General features: G+C 55.4%; 1 long non-coding RNA gene across 1 annotated transcript; it reads right to left on the bottom strand.

Annotated features, from left to right (window-relative positions):
* Positions 1–2,732: 2,732 nt before the first annotated feature.
* LOC106149237 lies at positions 2,733–8,335 on the bottom strand. The gene is made up of 3 exons (XR_001235289.1): positions 8,160–8,335; positions 4,695–4,840; positions 2,733–4,350 (listed from the first exon to the last, which is right to left on the bottom strand). It is a non-coding gene; the product is annotated as an uncharacterized LOC106149237 (long non-coding RNA).
* Between the last annotated feature and the right edge of the window lie 243 nt (positions 8,336–8,578).

Genomic DNA, 8,578 nt, shown 5'->3' with positions numbered 1-8,578 from the left:
GCTGCCAGTATCTCCCTGGAGAATTTAAGCTCTTGATCTACGGCACATCACTCTTCCAGGTGCCCCTTCCTTCCAGCGCTTATCTGACACCGGGAAGTGATACATGAGTTGGGTCAAGGAAAAAAGACAGTGATGGTGCCTGGAAGCAGGGCCTTGACAGCACTGGGATGTGGCAGCCGGCTGACGAGGAGGGCGGCGACCGCAGAGGCGGAAACGGGCCAGCGCCGCTCCTCTGGGCAACTTCCTTTCCGGCTTTCACTCTGCAGTTGAACAGCTCCACTTTGGAAGGGAACTTAAGATGCCAGGCAGGTACGGCCAGCCAGGCACCACGGCTCCGCTGAATAAACCTCTGCCATCCAAGCCCTCTCTTCCTGTTACCGATGGCGCGCTTTCTGAGGAAATACGAAACACCATCCTAGATGGGAACGCCGGAGACTCTTTGGCCAGGGCCTCCCTCCAGAGAGAATGCAGTGCAGCTATAAGTTATTGCATTTGATATTTTTACTTCCAATCCTATTTTTATGGGCATTAGTTCAGAGGCTGAAGCTTCAACACAGATGGAAAAGACTGGGGCTTTGCGATGAGAGATGGTTGGTGGTGCGTGGCCTGCTGCCCCGGGAGGTGCATGAGCAACCGCACACCATCGTGTCTTTAGGTGGAGTGAGGAGACGCCTTTATTATACGCATGGTCTTCCAGCCAATTCTGCCTTCATCTTTCCCCTGGCCAGGCCCTCCAGATGCCCCCAGGGGGAGGAAGTGACAAAGACCATGGTGGCTGAGGGAAAAGAGGAACAGGCCAACCTTTGAAGTGTATTCCTGGCTCTGGTTGGGTCTGCCATCCTTTGGGTCTTCAACGGGCCTCACCTTGATCCAGGGACTTGGGCCTAGACCCCAAAAGGCATAGCTGAAGGGAGGAGATGCTATGGTGTTATCTATACGACTCCATGTTGTGGATTTGCGGTGACTTTTGCAGGAAACAAGGGCTGGGGTAGCCAGAAAACCAAGCTCCCGGGTGGGAATGGTGGCGCAGACCTGTAATCCCAGCACTCTGAGAGGCTGAGGCAGGAGGATCACAAGTTCAAGTTCAGCCTGGGGCAGTTTGGCAAACTTAGCAAGACCCTGTCTCAAAATATTTTTTTTTTGTTTTTTTTTGTTTTTTTTGTTTTTCTCTGGTACCAGGAACCGAACTCATGACCTTGCACTTGCCAGGCAGGAGCTTTTGCCACTGAGCTAAATCCCCAGCCCTCAAAATAAAACACAACTGGGGATGCAGCTCAGTGCAAAAGCCCTGGATTCAATCCTAGTACTGCAAAAAAAGAAAAGTTAAGCTCCCACTGCCTATGAGGTCTCCTGAGTTGCCACCTCCCTCCATACTAGATACAGGGAGTTTCACGCCAATGTCCTTACAAGCACAACTGGACTGAGGGCATGCAGAGTCTGATGTGCATCACTTGGGGCAGGGAGAGAGAGCACAGTCTGGGGAGGAGATACAGAGAGACACAAGAGGGAAGCAGAGAGACGCAGGGCAGAGAAGCGGGGGAAGCGTGGCTCGGACCCGAGGTGGCAGCCTCGAAGCCGCGCCTTAGCGGCCCTCCTCCTCCTGTCTCCCCAGGGTTAAAACCACCTCATCTAAAACCACTAAACTGGGGGGCACCTAGCTAGGCAGCAACAGATAACTGAACTCCAAGCACAGTTTTTTTAAAAAAATTTTAATCCTTTAGCTCATGACCCCAGGAGACTCTAAGAAGTCTTGGGCCGGGGTGAGGAGACGCAGAAGGCTTCCCCCTGATGGACCGGAAGCGAATGCAAGAGAGGGGAGATGGAACTTCCGGAGATCCCGTGGGGAAGAGCTGCGATCGGAAGCTTCAGGTGTTTCTTCTACATCAAACGGAGCCCACTCCATTGGACAAAGGTCACGGCTGCATGTCCAGCACGGCCTTTCTCTTCGTACACTGCAGCCAGGGGCCTGGGATGCCCCCTGGTCCTGCGGATCTAAGAGGTGCAGGGGAAGATTCCCAGAAGCCCTGGTGTCTGCCAAACGGTCCACAAGATGTGCCCCGAACTGTTCCAAGGCATTAACAAAGGGATTTTCAGCCACACCCTTGGCTCCTTCTTCACCTGAAGCAGCGGTTTCCTGGCAGCCCCCCCATCTTCCTTTGCCCGGAGGCCTTTTCTTCCACTGAGAGCCTTTTGCAGGAACGACAGATTTCCTAAGTTCTGCTTCAAAACCTGGCCAACCCCTTCTTTAGTTCGCCCCTGTCTTCCGTCTCCTTGAGGTCAGCCGAGGAAGCTGATGGGCCCTTCGCGCGGGGCCTGGAAGTCGCTCTCCATGCCCACGCTCGCTGGGGCCATCAGTCCCACACATCACCACAGGCGACGGCCTCACTCCATTCTCTTGCCAGTGACGAGCTCAGGCCTCCTTTTCCCCAGAATCCCCGAGTCTCCTGGCTGCATTTCAGGACCTAGCTGCATTCTCCCCGAAGTTCCCCAGCTTCTGACCTCCAGCTGGCCCAAAGCAAAATCCCCGGTTTTAGGGTTACGACGGCACACACCACTTCCAGCCCAGTGGTGCCGGCCTTCCAAATGTACCCCCGGTGAACAAGCCCTCCTGGTACTTAAGCCTCTGTCCCCTCTACAGTGACTCCAGGCAGGCCTGAGACTCAGCCAACGAGAGATTGTGGTGCATAAATTTGGGACGTGCCTGGTAAGATAACTGGTAACTTCTTCGTCCCTTTTAAAATGCTCCCTTCAAGGGGTCCTGAACACCTTACGAAGAAGCCTGGCTGCCCCACTGGGGAGGCCTGAGATTGCAGGGACAGTGGAAGGGACCAGCACTGCCCCACGCAGGTGGTGACCTCACCCCTGGGATGGGCTCCCTCCTTCCCGGCTGTGGGGCGGGGCCTCTCAGAATCTTCTTGGCTGAGCATCGGTGTCCAGGACCAGGCCCATAGCTGGGCTGAGTTCCACTTGATTATCTAACTGGAGCCTCAGGTGAATTCCCTAATCCCTTTGTCCCAGGTGGTTTCCAGTGAAATGCAAACCCACAGAACCTCGTCCAGGGGAAAAATGCTCCTATGTCCCACCAAGCCATCGTCGGAGTTCTTCCAAAAGGTCACGGGTCCGCACCACAATCTTAATCACGGAGAGAAGCACTGCGACTCTTTAGGCCTGTCTCCAGTTCGTCCTGAATTTCCACAGTGTGTACACTTAGGAAATTTGTCCTCTTCACCTTTGTCCTCCCCTCACGGAGCCCCTTCTGTGACACTCTGAACCCTGGGTCAGCACCAAGAGCTAAAGCTGAGGACGGCAGGGTGACCTGGGCATGTCCCTTCCTACCCCAGACTCAGTGTCCCCACTTATAAAATTAGAAGGTCGGATGGGTGATCTCAAAGTCTCCAGCTTGCTGGAACTTTCCTGGATGGCGACTCCCCCCCAGTCCCTCCCAAGCCCGGCCCCGATCAGAGCCACACTCAGCCCCCTGTGCACTCAGTGAGGGCCATGGGGAGACCTGTGGAACCCCCCGGGCTCCAACGCTCGCTCAGCTTCCCGGTCCTCTCTGCAGAGAGCCCTCCCGCAAGCTCCAGGAAGCCCAGGGGACTTCCAAACTGGGCCCACCTCAAGGCCTCCCGCTGGGGACACATGGCCCTGAGACGAAAGTGGGAAACCAAAGCTGAAAACACCAAGAATGAAGACAACCTTCCTCGGGGCAGTAACCAACACTCAGAGGACAAGAGGTGGGGGACGAGGGCAGAGGTTGTGGGGTCCTTAGCCAAGATAAGTCAGAACTCCATGTAGCTACCTGAGACTGGCCTGGCCTCCTCCCCAGATTCACTAGCCCACCCCTCCCCAAATCTCCCCAGCCCTCCCGTGTGAGGGCTGTGCTTGGGCCTGTGTGAGAGACGCTGTCTACAGGCTGGACGGCCCAAGAGCCCCGGGCCAGCGCGCCAGCTCTGAGGCCAGACTGCCCGGGCTGGAATGCCAAGTTCACTGCTGACTCGCTCTGTGACCCTGAGTTGATCTCTGTGTGACTCCATTCACACATCTGTTAAATGGGTAAATAATATCTCCTTCGGGAAGTTGTTCTAAGGATTAAATTACATGATTTTTTATAGTCCCATACAAGGTCTGCAGTGTAGTCAGTCTCAGACAGATGTTAGGTGCAGTTAGTATGTGTGTGTCCAGATCTACAGGTTTAGACTCGGACGCACTGATGTGAAGGTATAGGTGTGTCTTCTTACTGGAAGGGGAGATGCCAGATCTTGAAGGTGGTTTTCCCAGGGTGAGGGTTAGCCCTTGCCTGTATCTTCTTTCCTTCAGGCTGGGGATTTAGCTCAGTGGCACAGCACCTGCCTGGCAAGCGCAACATCATGAGTTTGATTCCCTGTACGGGAAAACAAAAACAAAAACAAAAAAAATCTTCTTTTCTTCAATAGGAAAAGGCACATGAGGGGTGGGGCCACAGCCCACCAGTCATTGCCTTCCTTTCAGGCCCCCAAGCCTGGGTCTCACCTGCATAAGGCTAAGTGTCTATCCTGAAGGGATTCCTCCAGGCCCAGGAATCCTTTTCACAGTGTGACCCTTTGTGATCCTTCAGAGTGGCACCTGCCTCACTGCGCACCTTCCCAGAAAGGACAGGTCCCATCCCAGCACAAGGGCGAGGTCACCTGTGGGTGAAGCCCCCACCTTGTACCTACTGTGGCTCCTTCGGCTCCTTCACCCAATGCTGGTAACATTTCAGGCACAGCAGGACGATATTTGAAAATCTGTGCAATATGTTTTCCTCTTTTGCCTTGATGCAGACGCCATGAACTTCATCTTCATGGGCCCGAGGGATCTATCTCTGAGATTTAAAAGAAAAAACATTGTGGGCCATGCATGGTGACACAAACCTGTAATCCCAGCGCTCAGGAGGCTGAGGCAGGAGGATCGTTTCGAGTTTGAGACCAGCCTGGGCTACAAAGTGAGCTCAAGGCCGGCCTGAACTGCATAGCGAGACCCTGTCTCAAAAAGACAAAAAACAAACAAACAAAATGGAAAAAAAAAAAGAAAGAAAGAAAAAGCATCGTAATGCTCGGCATCAGACTTGCAAAACAAGATTATGCTGCAAGCCAAAAGTCTGCTAAACCAGGCTATTCTCTGGAAGTCATATGTTCCGGAACCCACAGCTCTCCTCGGTGTGACTGTGAACTTCTACGGACCGGGTGTCAGGGCAGAAGAGCAACGGTGTCTGTCCTCTCCTTCCTGCCTGGGGGTGGGGGGAAGCGAACTAGGCAGAGGCAAAGGACAGGACCGAAGTGGCTGCATCTGGCCTGTGCACCTGGCCTGGGACAATACAGAAGGTCACCCAGGCCGCCCTGAGCCACGCCTCCACCTGCCACCGCAGGGCTCCAGCATCGGGTAGAGGAGCTTCCGTTCTCACTGGGCCCGCGGGCGCATGGCTGCACAGCAAGGAGATCCACAGGAGAGAGGGGCCCAGGGTCAGTGGGGCTGGGGTTAGCCCACCATCCATAAACTCCACTTCAAGTGAAATCAGTTTTGGGACGGCCAGGGGGTGGGATGACAAAGGGAAACGAGGGCTCTTCCACACCCGGATCCCAACCCCGTCCTCCTGACAGATGTCACACACGGTCCTGGGCAGTCCACACACCCTGACCCGGCTCGGTGGGGGGAGCTGGCGAAGGTAACCTGAAACCCAGGCACACTGATGCGAGAGAAATTAAGGTAGTGTAACAAGACAGGCTAAGCCCTCTGGTGCTCTGACATTTAAATCCAAGTGAGCATTTCACTGTCTTTCTCACTGATCACGCAGGGGTTGGGAGAGGGGCCAGAGCATAAAGTCATAAATGAAAGACACCCCCCCCCCACGCCGCCACACAAGTGAACTGTGGTATGAAGCACATTCTCAATCCTTTTGCATGCTCAAAAACAAAAGACCCGGCCCTGCCTCGCTGAAATGCCAGCGGCCTTTCCAACAACGAGGGACCAGTCCTGGCCTTCCGGATCCCACACCGCCTCCTCCTGGAGGGCCGGGACGCCGCCGCGGCAGGAAAGGACAAAGCGACTCTCCAGCTTTCTCATTCCCTTTGCAAGCCCTTCTAGGGCCCGGCATTCTGGATCCCTCCTCGCCCTGACCCTTCGTACCTAGGGAGGCGGGAAGGTGCAGAGCAACTGTGCCAACACCCTGGTCCTACACTTGGCCAGTCTGGGCCGAGGGGCCGGGGTGGAGCCGAGACATGCGGAGTGTAATGCTGCCACCTGCTGGCGCCACCGGGAAAACCAGGTTCCGCTCCCCGCCCCTGGGAGCAGCTACACAAGGGTATGTTGCCCCTGAGTGATTCACTTTCCTTTGTTTCATTTGATCACCTGCAGTGCAGGTTGGGGCAAGAGCCATATCTCATTTGGGGGCCATTTTGTAGCTTTATTTGACAATCAGTCGTTAGTTCTCATCCACACTGTCTAAATGTTTGAATGCTATGACAGGGCCCTAAACTAGCAAACTAGAGAGCTTGTTTAGTGAGTCTTCACCCTCCTTATGCTTCCTGGACAGCCTCACACAGACAGGATACGGGAAACGCCTATTCCTTCGCTGAGCCTGGCGTCAGTGCGTGCCTATGGAGTCCCCACCTCCTCCAGGGCAAACTCTGATCTCTAAGGGTCTTGCTCCTTGAAGCCCACTCCACGCTGTGCTTGCAAATAGTAATGGTTATTCCCAGGCAACCCCTCGTGGGTGGCAGAACAGCCCTTCTTGTTCTCCCCATCCTTCCTTAGGGGAGCGTTCCCGGGGCCCAGGTTGGAAAGGCGCCGCCCCACGGTGGCTAAGGGCAGCACAGCCTGCAGTCTGAGGCCGCAGGACGCCGGTGGTGCAGGACCGTGTGTTTCCTGCTTCCCAGCCATGAGCTGCGAACCCTCTCGGTGCACAGACGCGGGAGCCCTTGGGAACAAGGTCCCTATAGGCACCCCAGTACCCAGAGAAGTGCAGAGAGGGGAGGAAGGAGGGACATGTACCTCTCTGCAAGGACCAGGCCCCCGGCAGTAGAGCCGCTCCCGAAGGTGCTCATGGCCTGACATGTACACAGCGACTCCATTTCCTGAGTTCTCATGGATAGAAACACGTTTTCTGAATTGCGACAAGAGCAGGCTGGCTGCCAGGGACACCCTGAGCAATGGCCGCTCTGATTCTCGCAGTCCTCTACAGCTCACCGGGCTCCACAGCCCACTGGGCCACCTTGGCCCCGTTCAGAGTTCTCAGTCTTAGAACCTCCCCGGTCTGCAGGCTCTGGGTTCTGGCCGCCTGGTGGGCCGGGCTCATGGAGTCACACTCAGATGCCCCGCATGTGCTCACCTCACGCCTGGGAATCCTGCTCCTTAGGCTCACGGACCAGGATGGCCAGACTGTGAGCCGCGTCTGCCTCACTCCTGTCCCGGTCCCGTTGGACAAGTCAGTTCCCAGACCCCCACAAAAAGGGCTCCCTCCGGAGGCCAGCCCCTCTCCGCCAGCTTGTCCTGTCCTGGGTAACTGCCACTGGCCAAGACTCCACACAGTCCGGAGCCAGGACCACGGCCTCACACCAGCTGTCCTCCCAAAGCACCATTCTCAGTAGCCGCACCGCCCTGGGCCCATCTCCGCATCAGCTCCCTAACACGAACACCGCTGCGGCGGATAAGAGCTAGCTACGAAATCATGAAGAACCCCTGAAGAAAAAGGACTCATCTCTGGAAAAAGACTCATCTCAGGACAAGCTCAATGACGCTCTAGGCAGAAACAAATCACAGTGGGAAACCACGTGACTGCACAAAACACTGAAGTTCTGGACGTCAAAAATCTCCTCCAGCGCTGGAAACAGGCAGGGCTCAAGGAGCAAGTTTTGGCGGCACCAAGGGTGACCCCTTTCCACACTGTCTCCATGAAATCTCTTTTAAGGTCCCTGCTGCTTTTCTGGGAGGAGTTGCTGGCCACCAACCGGTTTGTGCATTAAACAGGAAAAGATGGCTTATTGTGAACCCTTTGAATTTTGAGCCTATCCGTTTATTACCTATTGAAAAATAAAACCTTACATGACATTTTAAATAGAAATCAAACATTTTGATTGGTTCTATGCAAACAGTTAATACACGCACATTTAATATGAGAAATGCAGAATTCCTGGCATAGCCCTTACCCCGAGACTAGGGAAGGACCGAGTTATAAAGCTGACCGCGCCTGCTCAGAAGGCCCCGCGTTGTAACCCCACATCCGCGCCGCTCAGCCGCGGGCGCTGGGCGGGCTGTGACGCATGGAGCGTTTGCAGACGGCGATGCTGCTTTTTGCTGAGAGTCGAGAATGGCCGAGTCGAGTCCTAGGCCCGTGGATGAATCTTTATTACATCTTTCCACCCTCGGGGGCTCCCAGGACCCTCCTGCCCGCCTCCCCCTGCCCTCTCTCCCACCCCGCCCACTCTTCCCAAGCTGTTGCGCGCGTTTTGCGCACCCTGAGGGTGGATCCAGCCAGCGTTAGAGCTACAGAGAGGCTCAGCTGCCCTGCAGTCTGTGGGAGTAATCCTGGCCCGCGGCGGCTCCCGCCCGGGTTAGAGGTGAAGAC

Source organism: Chinchilla lanigera, unplaced genomic scaffold (genome assembly GCF_000276665.1).
Source record: "Chinchilla lanigera isolate Chin_1 unplaced genomic scaffold, ChiLan1.0 scaffold00040, whole genome shotgun sequence".
In the NCBI taxonomy this organism is placed as follows: domain Eukaryota; kingdom Metazoa; phylum Chordata; class Mammalia; order Rodentia; family Chinchillidae; genus Chinchilla; species Chinchilla lanigera.
This window is presented reverse-complemented; position numbering and strand designations above follow the sequence as displayed.